The sequence below is a fragment of the Erpetoichthys calabaricus genome, chromosome 11 (genome assembly GCF_900747795.2).
Source record: "Erpetoichthys calabaricus chromosome 11, fErpCal1.3, whole genome shotgun sequence".
In the NCBI taxonomy this organism is placed as follows: domain Eukaryota; kingdom Metazoa; phylum Chordata; class Cladistia; order Polypteriformes; family Polypteridae; genus Erpetoichthys; species Erpetoichthys calabaricus.
The window spans coordinates 43,793,082-43,806,677 of record NC_041404.2 but is presented as its reverse complement, the minus strand read 5'-3'; the positions used below and the strand labels follow the sequence as shown (position 1 = coordinate 43,806,677).

Here is a 13,596-nt window from a genome sequence, read left to right as displayed (position 1 = left end):
GCAAACCAACTGAGGAAGCATGTACCAGAAATTAAAAGACCTATTGTCCGCAGAAATCCGCGAACCAGCAAAAAATCCGCGATATATATTTAAATATGCTTACATATAAAATCCGCGATGGAGTGAAGCTGCGAAAGGCGAAGCGCGATATAGCGAGGGATCACTGTAATTTGCAAAGTGAATGTATGTATAACTAACTCACTGAGATGAAAAGATGCCTTCTGTAGTCAGTAATTCAACTAGATTTAATCACTCATGTTGGGAGGATTCTTCTTTTTTTTTAGTTACCCTTGACTTTCAGTTTGTTCTGGCAGTTATCCACCTTTGCCTACCTTACTATTTTCATTCTACAAGCATTCCCTAATATGTTCAGTGTGAATGAATGAATGCAAATGCACATATGGACTCTACCCACCAATTGAGTGGTGTCTCCACTTGGGTTGGTTCTTACCATGAGTTTGCTTACTTTCACAAACAAAACCAGGATAAAGTGAGTAACCTGGCTAAGGCAGAATTACCTGGAGTCATAAAAATGTCCATTTACATGCATAAGTCCACTTATGGAGTTCTACCTTGGGAAAATGCTCCGACATTAAACTGTACAAAAAAAAAGTTGCATCTCATCAGCCGCCAAAAATCTGAACGCAATCATGCAACCTGTGTCTCCGGAGAATTGTGCTGCTCACCTTAGTGTTGTATGTTCAGCTCATAAATTTAGCAAATTCTGAATCAACAAGACAGGTTATTTTAGCAAAGAGGTAGAATAATGGCATTGGCCACGCATTTGCATCAGGAAATATATCTTTGTGACCGCTCCCTTCGCTTTCTACCTTTGAATGTAAGCATCTGAGAAGCAAACAGAGTGCAATGGGTTGTGCAGACTACAAAATCCTCAACAACAATCCCGTAAAGTTGATTTACATGCCCACATTTCCTGGATTACTCGTGGAGAAATCTCAAAATCGCTGTTTTAGCCTGGTTTCTCTAACTAGAATAAGGGCATACATGGCGTTTTTGAAATCGGAATTCTGTGAATAACTAGGGTTCTTAAAGTACTGGAAATGCACTCATTTTGACCAGTGCTACTGGGATGGAGTTGGGCTTCCCATGATCCTGAACAGGATAAACAGATTAGGAAATTTTAAAGGATGGGTAGAGTTACATCTTTGGCTCCAAGTGGAGTTTTGCTCATTCTCTGCCACATGAGGAAGTTTGAGTTAATCCATCTGCTTAAGCTGCCCCAAAATGAAACTATTATTTGGTGAAGTATAGAAACTGGAACAAAATATCAGACCAACCAATATTTTAAAAATGGTGTTTAGTGACAGAAGATGAACAGTTAACAATTCGAGAAAAAAGTGAACAAAAAAAAAAAAACAAACCATCTACACTGTCTATAAAAGTATTCATCCCCTTAGACATTTTTTGTTTTTAAGCATTGAGTGAATTCAGATTTAATTTGGTTTTTCTGTCCTTGATTAGTGTAAAATGACTCTTTAATGTCAAAGTGGAAACAGATCTCTGCAAAGTGGCCTAAATTGGTTACAATATAAAATACAAAATAATTGATTGCAAAAGTTCAAATCAGTATTTAGTAGATTGCAGCCATGACAGGCTTGAGTCTGCGTGTTTGGTTCTCTTTTTCTCAGCTTTCCACATCTGCTCACTACCATTTTAATTCCATTCTTCTTTTCCAAACTGCTCAAGCTCTGTCAGGTGTCATGATAATTGTGAGTGAATGTCTTTTCCAGCCTCAGATTTTCAGTTGGATTGAGATCTGGACTTTTATCTTGGCCATCCCTGGACATTTTTTTTCTTTAAACAATTCTTGTGAAGCTTTGACTTTCAGATTGGTTTTGTTGACTTGCTGGAAATCAAATCTTTCCCCAAGTCACAGGCTTCTTGCAGAATGCATCAGGTTTTCCTCATATTTTGCTGCATTTATTTTATCCTTTCAGGGTTTATTTGGCCTGCTGCAGAGAGGCATACCCACAGATTGAGGTTGTTATCACCATGGTTTACTGCAGGGATGTTGTGTTTTCGATAATATACACGGTGTTTGGTTTACGCCGAACATAGTGTTTAGACTCCAGTCAGGTCAGGTTGGTGATCATGCGCATTGCAACATACACCACACAACAAAATAGCTTGGGATCCTGATTGGCAACCCTCCAGGCATGAAATGACCATCTATCTGCTGCAGCCAGGGGTTACATGGGCGACCCCTTGGACGGGTCCAGCCACTCGGGCCCTCAACAATGAGGGTCCTGTAAGCCAGATCACCCACGAGGAATCGCACCACATGACTGTAGTGCTGTATCTGATGCTCCCTCACAATGCAGGTAATGTACCTCATTCGGTACTCCGGGAGTAACCGCTCACTCGACACAAAGTCAAACCAGCGGTACAAAAGGATTCTCCGAAGAGACACAGTACCAAAGGAGTTCCAGTCTTCATCTCAGGTCACTGAATAGCGTCCTTGTTTCACAACCATATAGCACAACAGGAAGCAACGATTATAAAGATTTGGACCTTTGTCCTTTGGCATAGATATTGGGACCGCCACACACCCCTTTCCAGAGACCTCATGACCCCCCATGCTCTCCCAATCAGTCTACTGACTTCATAGGAAGAGTTATGACTGTCGCTGCCAAGGTAAGTGAACCTCTCAACGAGGTCGACACTCTCCACAGACAGACACACTGCTGATGGCTGTGCCCAAGAGGTCATTAAAGGCCTGGATCTTGGTTTTCATCAGGACACTCACAAGCCCAGACACTCAGACTCTTTGCTCAGTCTCTCGAGAGTCCTGATCAGAGCCTCCGTTTACTCTGTGAAGATCACAGTATCGTCAGCAAAGTCAAGATCAATGAATCTTTCTTCACCAACAGATGCCCCACAGCCACTGGACTGCACGACCTTGTCCAACACCCAGTCCATACAAGCATTGAACAGAGTAGGAGCAAGAACACACCCCTGATGAACCCCAGAATCAACTGGGAAAAATGCAGCGGCCCCGCCTCCACTCTGCACAGCCCTACCAGTACCAGTGTCCAGGCCAGCCATGATATCCGGCAACCTTGAGGAGCTCCCACGAAGTCTCAGGATGTCCCACAGGGCACCTCGATCAACTGATTCGAATTCTTGATGAAAATCGACAAAGGCTGCAAGGAAACTCTGCTGACAATCACATTTGCACTCCATGAGGACCCTCAATGCCAGTGCCGGTCGATGGTAGACTTTTTAGGCATAAAACCAGACTGCTCCAGTCACTGGTAGGTGAGCAAGTGATCACGGATCCTATTGAGGATGACCCTAGCAAGGACCTTACCTGGCACTGAGAGCAGTGTTATCCGCCTGTAGTTGCCGTAATCCAGTCGATCACCCTACCCTTTCTAGATAGGGAGAAGCTCTGTTTTCCAGTCAGTTGGGATGATGCCCCTCTCCCAAATGGAATCAAAGATTGCTTTCATTGCCAAGAGGACATCCTTACCACCAGCCTGCAGAAGTTCACCCCAGATACCATAGATCCCTGCAGCCTTCCCTACCCTCAGTGAGTTCACCACCTGTGCAATCTCAGTGAGATTGGGTGGTTCACAGATAATTGAAGGATCAGCCTCAAGAACCGTGGACCCAGAGATACCCAACATCCAAGCCGGAGGATCAGCTTTGAACAACTGCTCAAAGTGACCTGCCCAGTGGGTCACAACTGCACAGTCATCTGTAAGGACTATTCTGTCAGCAGCCAGGGACACCCCATCTATGGTGATTTTGGCAGAAATCTCCAATTTTGATCTCACCAGACCATAGGACCTTCTTCCAGTTGACTTCGGAGACTTCCAATGTGTCTTCTGGCTGACATATCAAGTGATCTTTTTTTTTCCACAATGGCTTTCTCTTCCATAAAGCTGTTACTGTTGAAGCACCTGGGTTCTCATGTATAAACAGTGCGTACACACATTTCTTCTTGGTTTTGGAGAAAAGCCAAGCAAAATGACACCTTTTATTGGCTAACTAGAAAGATTACAATATGCAAGCTTTCGAGGCAACTCAGGCCCCTTCTTCAGGCAAGATGTAATCAATCATTACATCTTGCCTGAAGAAGGGGCCTGAGTTGCCTCGAAAGCTTGCATATTGTAATCTTTCTAGTTAGCCAATAAAAGGTGTCATTTTGCTTGGCTTTTCTCTACATTCATAATGGCTAACACGGTACAACACCCTAGTACTTCTTGGTTTTGCAAATTGGCGGCACCCAGTGTCAAAGCAGTGCTACTGTTTCTGTGGTCTGCTTTTCTTTTTTTATATTCACATCTATGATGCAGGTTTTATCAAATACACCAAAATTAATTGCATGTCGTTTACAAATTTAATTCACTTGATTGTAATCATTCTGTAACAATATAATGGTGCATGGAATGGCCAAACTATTCCAACTACCATAGCTGCTTTAGCATTGTTAGTAGATATTGCAAATGGAAGAATTAGAAGAGAGCGGCTATTTAGAGATGAAGATCGCTGGCTACTAATTGATTTCAATTTCCAAGAGGTATCTTCTTAGAGCTGTGTGCTGAACTGGTGCCGGTTTACAAAGGCAGACTTTGAGGAATTGTGCTCTACCTGCTCATTTGAAAGTTCTGTCAGGGACGTGCGGCGCTTATGAAAAATAAAAAAATATATAATAAAAGCCCAGCGCGGTGTCCGGGTCCGGGTTCCTTTTGGCTGTATAGCCGCCCAGTAGAAAAGCCCCAGTCCTTCCCCTCTCAGAATTCCTGCTTACCCCCCTCCGTTCTTTCCCCTTTGCTTTTATTTTTCCTGTTCCTGAAAATCTTTTCAAAAGAAAAGTAAAGAAATAGACAGAGCGTCACATTAACGTCTTCTCCCCTCTGCCCCTACAGCATCCACCGTGCTTCTTGCATTTTTATTTATACAAACACATTACATATAAAAACTATTTACAAAAAAAAAAATGAATCCAATTTTCCAAAGAGAACTATTTACAATACACATAGACTTTATACAAAAAAAATCCTAATTATATATTCTCAACAAGTGAAAATTAAAGAAAATATATATATATATATATATATATATATACAGTATATACAGGGCCGGATTTATATGAAAAGAGGCCCTAGGCTATTCCACTTATGAGGCCCTTTCACCTTCCATTTTTAAGTTTGTAAATTACATGAGAGATAATAAAATACGTAATACGCGTTGATCTTAACCAATACATTTTTATGTTTGTTTATTAGTCATATGCGTAGAATTTCTCCTTATTTTCGGTTCAGTGTTTTAGTGTTCACTGTTTTTAGAATAGTGTAATTTTAATTTTGCTAACAATTTGAATGTAGGCCCCTCTTGATCTTGAGGCCCTAGGCTGAAGCCTAGTTAGCCTATAGGAAAATCCGGCCCTGTATATATATATATATATATATATATATATATATATAGAGAGCATACCTTTTCAAAACAAAAGTAAAGAAAATAGACAGAGCGTCACATTAACGTCTTCTCCCCTCTGCCTATTAAATAATAAATGAAATCAATTATTAACACAAAGTAAATGAAATAAAAAAATCACGAAAGAAACAAAAACCACAACCTACCCTTACAGCGTCCACCGCGCTTCTGCCGTTAGAGCCAAAAACGTAGTGTATGCAGGTTATGAGGTGTGACGCTAATTAACGCCCGTACTACAACAGATTATATTGTTGATATACTATTAACTATTTACAGGGATCAACTCTTTTGGGGAAGTTCATAACAAAAAAAAAAAATAAAATTATAACATTTACACTTTGCTACATGTGCACTTGAGTATTTCGAGCCCCGCGTCTGAGTCAGATGGTTCCCCTGCTCACTAATTCATGTGTTTCAAGCCGCAATTTTCTATTTTCTCCCTTCCAGCCCACTATGCCTTTCCGTCTTCAGCTACCCATGTGCACTTGTACGGAGGAGACCTTATCGAACAATGCCAAAACGAAGGGCAACTGAACCTGCTCCTGTGAGAGAGGACACATTACAGCGTGATCACGAAGCAAAGAGGCAAAGGCGTGCCAGTCACTCGCAAGAAACGGACACTCGGCATTCACACAGATTAGCTCAACGACGCGTCTCTGCCGCACAACGAAAGGCAACTGAAACCCCTACAGAGAGAGAAGACAGATTACGCCGTGATCGCGAAAGAAAGAGGCAAAAGCGTGCCAATGAGACACCCGACGAGAGGTCCTTACGATTGCAAAACAACCGTAATATTCAGAAACGTACGGTCTCCCAAGAAACTCCGAGTGAACGCTCTCACCGTTCTCGCTCGCAACAAACTGACACTCGCCACTCACAGACATTACCGCAACGCCGCATCTCCACTCCTCTTCCTTACAACCATTTACACAATGTATACGATTCTGATTAGTCTGCGTCCCACACTTCGTGAATCTTGGGTTTTGTTTTGAAATTTTGTTTCCCATGCAAAAATCAAATGCGGTGCGATGAAGGACCCAGTTCACGACTGCCAGGCGCGTTTAAACAGGGAGTCCTTCAACTGTGGTCATCCAACGCGCAGCATAGCGTGCGCCAAGTCGCTAGTATAATAATAACATAAAATAAATTTGTCCACTGCTCTGTGCTATAAATTTGTTTTCTGTATGATTCCAATAATTTATCATTTTTATAGTCAAAATCGCTGAATTGGCGCATTTCCTGTTCAAATACAGGAGAGAAATGAGAGGTGCGGCAGCGACGAGCGGAGCCTCACCTTGGATGGTGCAGTCCCTCACACACTGGGTTGATGCATGCAATTGGCGCCTGCCTGTTGCTGTCTCTCTGTATGTCGCTAATATAATGTGTGCAGACACGTTTATTATACACCCTGACTTTCCACAGTCTGGCTAATATCTTTAATGAAAGTGTGTGACATATTTAGTCTTGCTGATCGGATATAAAACTGCAGTGAAAAATCACAAGGTGAGGCAGACAGTCCCGTGCCGCACCAAAGGGGGCGCATGTGAGCCCAACAGGTGCTCATTGCTGCTGTTCTTCTACGCAGAGGCGCCAATAACTTACTGATATCAGAAAGTCAAGTGCACTGCAGCGGTCCATTTATTTTTACTTTTTGTTCTGACTGACTTCCAAATTGGAAGATTAAAGATTTTTAAAACTAATGAAAATAAAGCGGCCTTTTACAAGAAAGTGAGAGATTTTTGTGGAGAAGTACAGGTGCATGGACTTCATTTACAAATAAAGGTAAGACTATAAACGTTTTTTAATTGTATAAAAAATGGGATCAGACTAAGAAAAAACAATCCAATATTAAAAAAATATTTTATTTAAGGTCAAAATTTAGTTTTTCTTTTTATCCTTTTGTTGAACAGTCTGTATTAAAATTGATTAAAGCATAAGAATTTAAAGCTTTTCCAAACAACCAAATATTTCAATCAAGGTCAAAATTGAAATCCGTTTTATTGTACACCACTCTATACTTACATTTGTATTGAATGAGTATGAATTGTGGAATTACAACAGCAACTTTAGAATACATGGAGGGTGCAGAACAAATTCGCTGTCTCTTGCCTCTATAAATGTATCGTACTTTCTTAGCCAAATATTAACTTTACCTATGTGTGCATAAAGTATGCCAATGAGATATGAAACATAACCAGTAGTCAACGTGCAGGCTGCCAGCTGAATATTGAATAAGCTACTCTTTTAGTTTCATATTTTTGTAAATCTGACTCTGAAGGAGTCAGTCCCTCACCAGCCATGAACCTCACTGCACATCACTGCTCAAGTCATTGTGTTTCCATACACACACGCACATAATTCCAAAAATTGCATTTTTGGACTCAGGGAGATCTAAAATATTGAAATTCATCAAAATCTCGAGGTCAATTTTTTGGACGATTACAATACTTTCCCTATCCTTTGTATACGAGAAAGTGAGGAAGGTCTAAAATGTCAAGATTCATCAAAATCTCGACATCAAATCTTTAGATGATTACCGTACTTTCCCTATACTTTGTATATGAGAAAGTAAAAGAAAACAAACAGGTTTGGAAATGTCTGCTGTGCAGTATGAGAGCAGCAACAAGCCAAGAAATTAAATAACAGGTTTAATTAACAACAAGAATGGGCATCTAATTAAGGAATTGGTTGGAGTTTGAAGCCCTGACTTAACTGGTCATAAGTTTGCTCTCTTCACGCCTCATTTCTGTTTGGCTACCATTTAATGAAGAAAAGAATCAATTCAGAAAACTGAATCCATAAAAACAGGGCTATTAAAATGAAGGGAAAAGGAGTTAATCAGCAGTGAAAACTGTTAGAATGAAAACCTGCAGCCCTCCAGGATTGGAGATGAACATCCCTGATTGAACTTGAAGGTAACTTGACTATACTGCACCACCTTCCCTTTTTTAAATCAAAAATTATTTTTTGTCATATCAATGCATAGAAGGCACTATATGACATCATCATAATGTGCACGGTAACAAATCATTGAAGGCTGTTCTCTGCCTGTACAGAAGTGGGAACATGAATAAAATGCAAATATTCAGCCCTTTCATGATTGTACAGGTAAATCACGGGTGTTGAATTTCCAGTGTTACTAACTGTTGAGTCGATTCCAGTGTTTATTAAATTGTTGGCAACACTGAGGGAGTTAAAGCCACTCCAGATGATTGGTTGTTTTATAATCTTAGAATCTGAGCGTTCATTGGCAGTTTTTTTGTTTTGGCTCCTCCCCACTTCTTCTTCCTGCTGGACGAAAGATGCCATCACAGAAGTGAGGAGGTTTCTATTAGTTCAGATAAAGCACCAACAATTGTGTATTCGTTGAGGTTTTGGTATCGGTAATGTTTTAAGTAAAATATATTATAAATAAACTTGTACTGTAATTGTGTCACTTAATAATATTTTATGAGACGCGGCCCAAGTTCATTTACCTAAACAATGTTTGTTAGCTTAGTCTGCTTGTTAGTTTATTTCTCTTCGGCGCCATTTCACCTTTGACAAGTTGACCAAAGCTGTCAGAGGTTAAATGCATTTATATGCCACGATGAACGAACAAACAAGTTTACGAAACTGATCAATTGTTAACTTTCAAAACATCGTTTTTATTTTGTTTTTGTTTTTTTTTTTTAATCCCTTTCTGGCGCTCCAATAGCTTGTTTTAGGCGCCATTTTGCCATAACTAAAATGTAGCTGGTAAACTAACGTTACCCAACTTCATCCACGGCTTTGAGTCCAAAATAAAACTAAAATTTGACTACGCGTTTTTTTTTTATCACCTGTTTTTCAAGGCTCTCGTTTTTTTTTTAAACCTAGGTCAACATTTACAGTACTCAATTCAAAGTTTTACTTTAGCGTGGGTCTTTCGAGCAAGAAACGATGTGTAACAGCTTAAAAGTAACAAGCTTTTTACCCCGAATTTAAGATTACTGACCATAGGGTGCGTCCCATTCTGAAGGTCTATAGGCTTTGTGCGCAGATTGGTTTGTTAACATTCTTTAGAGCAGGGTTGCCAGAGTTCCAAAATCACAAATCGGGGCAGCCACTATTTCGAGCAACCAAAAAAGATAAGGACCTATGGAAGACAAAAAAATAGATTATATTTACAGATGTATATATATATCCATCCATCCTCTTCCGCTTATCCGAGGTCGGGTCGCGGGGGCAGCAGCTTGAGCAGAGATGCCCAGACTTCCCTCTCCCCGGCCACTTCTTCAAGCTCTTCCAGGGGAATCCCGAGGCGTTCCCAGGCCAGCCGGGAGACAGTCCCTCCAGCATGTTCTGGGTCTTCCCCGGGGCCTCCTCCAGGTTGGACGTGCCCGGAACACCTCACCAGGGAGGCGTCCAGGAGGCATCCTGATCAGATGCCCGAGCCACCTCATCTGACTCCTCTCGATGCAGAGGAGCAGCGGCTCTACTCTAAGCCCCTCCCAGATGACTGAGCTTCTCACCCTATCTTTAAGGGAGAGCCCAGACACCTTGCGGAGAAAACTCATTTCAGCCGCTTGTATTCGCGATCTCGTTCTTTCGGTCACTACCCATAGCTCATGACCATAGGTGAGGGTAGGAACATAGATCGACTGGTAAATTGAGAGCTTTGCCTTATGGCTCAGCTCCTTTTTCACCACAACAGACCGATGCAGAGCCCACATCACTGCGAACGGCACACCGATCCGCCTGTCGATCTCACGCTCCATTTTTCCCTCACTCGTGAACAAGACCCCAAGATACTTGAACTCCTCCACTTGGGGCAGGATCTCGCTACCAACCTTGAGAGGGCACTCCACACTTTTCCGGCTGAGGACCATGGTCTCGGATTTGGAGGTGCTGATTCCCATCCCAGCCGCTTCACACTCAGCTGCTAACCGATCCAGAGAGAGCTGAAGATCACAGCCTGATGAAGCAAACAGGACAACATCATCTGCAAAAAAGCAGTGACCCAATCCTGAGTCCACCAAGCCGGACCCCCTCAACGCCCTGGCTGCGCCTAGAAATTCTGTCCATAAAAGTTATGAACAGAATCGGTGACAAAGGGCAGCCCTGGCGGAGTCCAACTCTCACTGGAAACGGGTTCGACTTACTGCCAACAATGCGGACCAGGCTCTGGCACCGATCGTACAGGGACCGAACAGCTCTTATCAGGGGGGCCGGTACCCCATACTCTCGGAGCACCCCCCACAGGATTCCCCGAGGGACACGGTCGAATGCCTTTTCCAAGTCCACAAAATACATGTAGACTGGTTGGGCAAACTCCCATGCACCCTCTAGGACTCTGCTAAAGGTGTAGAGCTGGTCCACTGTTCCGCGACCAGGACGAAAACCACACTGTTCCTCCTGAATCCGAGGTTCGACTATCCGACGGACCCTCCTCTCCAGAACCCCCGAATAGACTTTTCCAGGGAGGCTGAGGAGTGTGATCCCTCTGTAGTTGGAACACACCCTCCGGAAGGGGGACCACCACCCCAGTCTGCCAATCCAGAGGCACTGTCCCTGATGTCCATGCGATGTTGCAGAGACGTGTCAACCAAGACATCCAAAGCCTTGAGGAACTCCGGGCGTATCTCATCCACCCCTGGGGCTCTGCCACCAAGGAGTTTTTTGACCACCTCGGTGACCTCAGTCCCAGAGATGGGGGAGCCCACCTCCGAGTCCCCAGGCTCTGCTTCCTCATTGGAAGGCATGTTAGTGGGATTGAGGAGGTCTTCGAAGTACTCCCCCCACCGACCCACAACGTCCCGAGTCGAGGTCAGCAGCGCACCATCCGCACCATACACAGTGTTGACGCTGCACTGCTTCCCCCTCCTGGGACGCCGGACGGTGGACCAGAATCTCCTCGAAGCCGTCCGAAAGTCGTTCTCCATGGCCTCCCCAAACTATCCCACGCTCGAGTTTTTGCCTCAGCAACCACCGAAGCCGCATTCCGCTTGGCCTGCCGGTACCTATCAGCTGCCTCCAGAGTCCCACAGGACAAAAGGGACCGGCAGGACTCCTTCTTCAGCTTGACAGCATCCCTCACCGCCGGTGTCCACCAACGGGTTCGGGGATTTCCGCCACGACAGGCACCAACCACCTTACGGCCACATCTCTGGTCAGCCGCCTCAACAATAGAGGCACGGAACATGGCCCATTCAGACTCCATGTCCCCCACCTCCCTTGGGATGTGGTCGAAGTTCTGCCGGAGGTGGGAGTTGAAGCTACTTCTGACAGGGGGCTCTGCCAGACGTTCCCAGCAGACCCTCACAACACGTTTGGGCCTACCAGGCCTGAACGGCATCCTCCCCCACCATCGAAGCCAACTCACCACCAGGTGGTGATCAGTTGACAGCTCCGTCCCTCTCTTCACCCGAGTGTCCAAGACATGTGGCCGCAAGTCCGACGACACGACCACAAAGTCGATCATCGAACTGAGGTCTAGGGTGTCCTGGTGCCAAGTGCACATATGAACACCCCTATGCTTGAACATGGTGTTCATTATGGACAATCCGTGACGAGCACAGAAGTCCAATAACAAAACACCACTCGGGTTCAGATCGGGGGGGGGGGCATTCCTCCCAATCACGCCCTTCCAGGTCTCACTGTCATTGCCCACGTGAGCATTGAAGTCTCCCAGCAGTACAAGGGAGTCCCCAGAAGGTATGCCCTCCAGCACCCCCTCCAGGGACTCCAAAAAGGGTGGGTACTCCGAACTGCTGTTCGGTGCATACGCACAAACAACAGTTAGGACCCATCCCTCCGCCTGAAGGCGAAGGGAGGCTACCCTCTCGTCCACCGGTGTAAACCCCAATGTACAGGCTCCAAGTTGAGGGGCAATAAGTATACCCACACCTGCTCGGCGCCTCTCACCGGGGGCAACTCCAGAGTGGTACAGAGTCCAGCCCCTCTCAAGGAGATTGGTTCCAGAGTCCAAACTGTGCGTCGAGGTGAGCCCGACTATATCTAGCCAGAACCTCTCGACCTTGCGCACAAGCTCAGGCTCCTTCCCCTTCAGAGAGGTGACATTCCACATCCCAAGAGCCAGCTTCTGTAGCCGAGGATCGGACCGCCAAGGTCCCCGCCTTCAGCCACCACCCAACTCACACTGCACCCGACCTCCTTGGCCCCTTCCATAGGTGGTGAGCCCATGGGAAGGGGGACCCACGTTGCCTCTTCGGGCTGTGCCCGGCCGAGCCCCATGGGTGCAAGCCCGGCCACCAGGCGCTCGCCATCGAGCCCCACCTCCAGGCCTGGCTCCAGAGGGGGGCCCCGGTGACCCGCGTCCGGGCGAGAGAAAACGTCGTCCAAAGTTTTTATTCATCATAGGAGGTTGTTTTGAACCGCACTTTGTCTCATCCCTCACCTAGGACCAGTTTGCCTTGGGTGGCCCTACCAGGGGCATAAAGCCCCGGACAACAGAGCTCCTAGGATCATTGGGACACGCAAAACCGTCCACCACGATAAGGCGGTTCCTCTTTTTTTAGCAGCTGTGTGTGTTTTTAATTGGAGCAAGTCCGTTAACAGTAAACCAAAAACAAATCCTTGTGGTGTAACGGGCACAAACATCGACTACCTGACAGTTCCGTGTTTAAAGCATGAGTTTACATTTAACGACTGGTCACAGTGGAATAGGGCGTTTGTTTAGGAGCGAAATCAAATGGCGCTTGTCGTGAACTTGTTCTGTCGGAAAATGTTCATTAACATTTTTTTATTTACTTAACATAAAAGAAAATGTGCTTATGTTAACGAGTAGAAACAATGTAACGTTGCTGTAGCGTGTATGACAAAGCGGCAGGCTGGTCCATCCGGGATTCGAACCGTAAACTGCGGTTGTAGGAAACACTCACCTCTTATGACCACCATCACTTACTGTAAACCTCTGACCACCAATAATGTAATCTACCACCGGCGCCTCGTTAGCGCAGTAGGTAGCGCGTCAGTCTCATAATCTGAAGGTCGTGAGTTCGATCCTCACACGGGGCACGAGTTTTTTCTTAATATAAATAAGCTTAAATCGACAGCGTAACAGACAAACAATGACGTGCTTGAAAATATTTATGAATGATAAACACCGCCGGGGAGATGGGCGGGGCCAGGAGGCACAAGCATGTGGGCTGG

At 44.8% G+C, this 13,596-nt stretch overlaps 1 non-coding gene across 1 annotated transcript; it reads left to right on the top strand.

The window, feature by feature from the left end:
• Positions 1-13,388: 13,388 nt before the first annotated feature.
• On the top strand, positions 13,389-13,461 carry trnam-cau (transfer RNA methionine (anticodon CAU)). The gene has a single exon. It is a non-coding gene; the product is annotated as a tRNA-Met (tRNA).
• Positions 13,462-13,596: the final 135 nt, after the last annotated feature.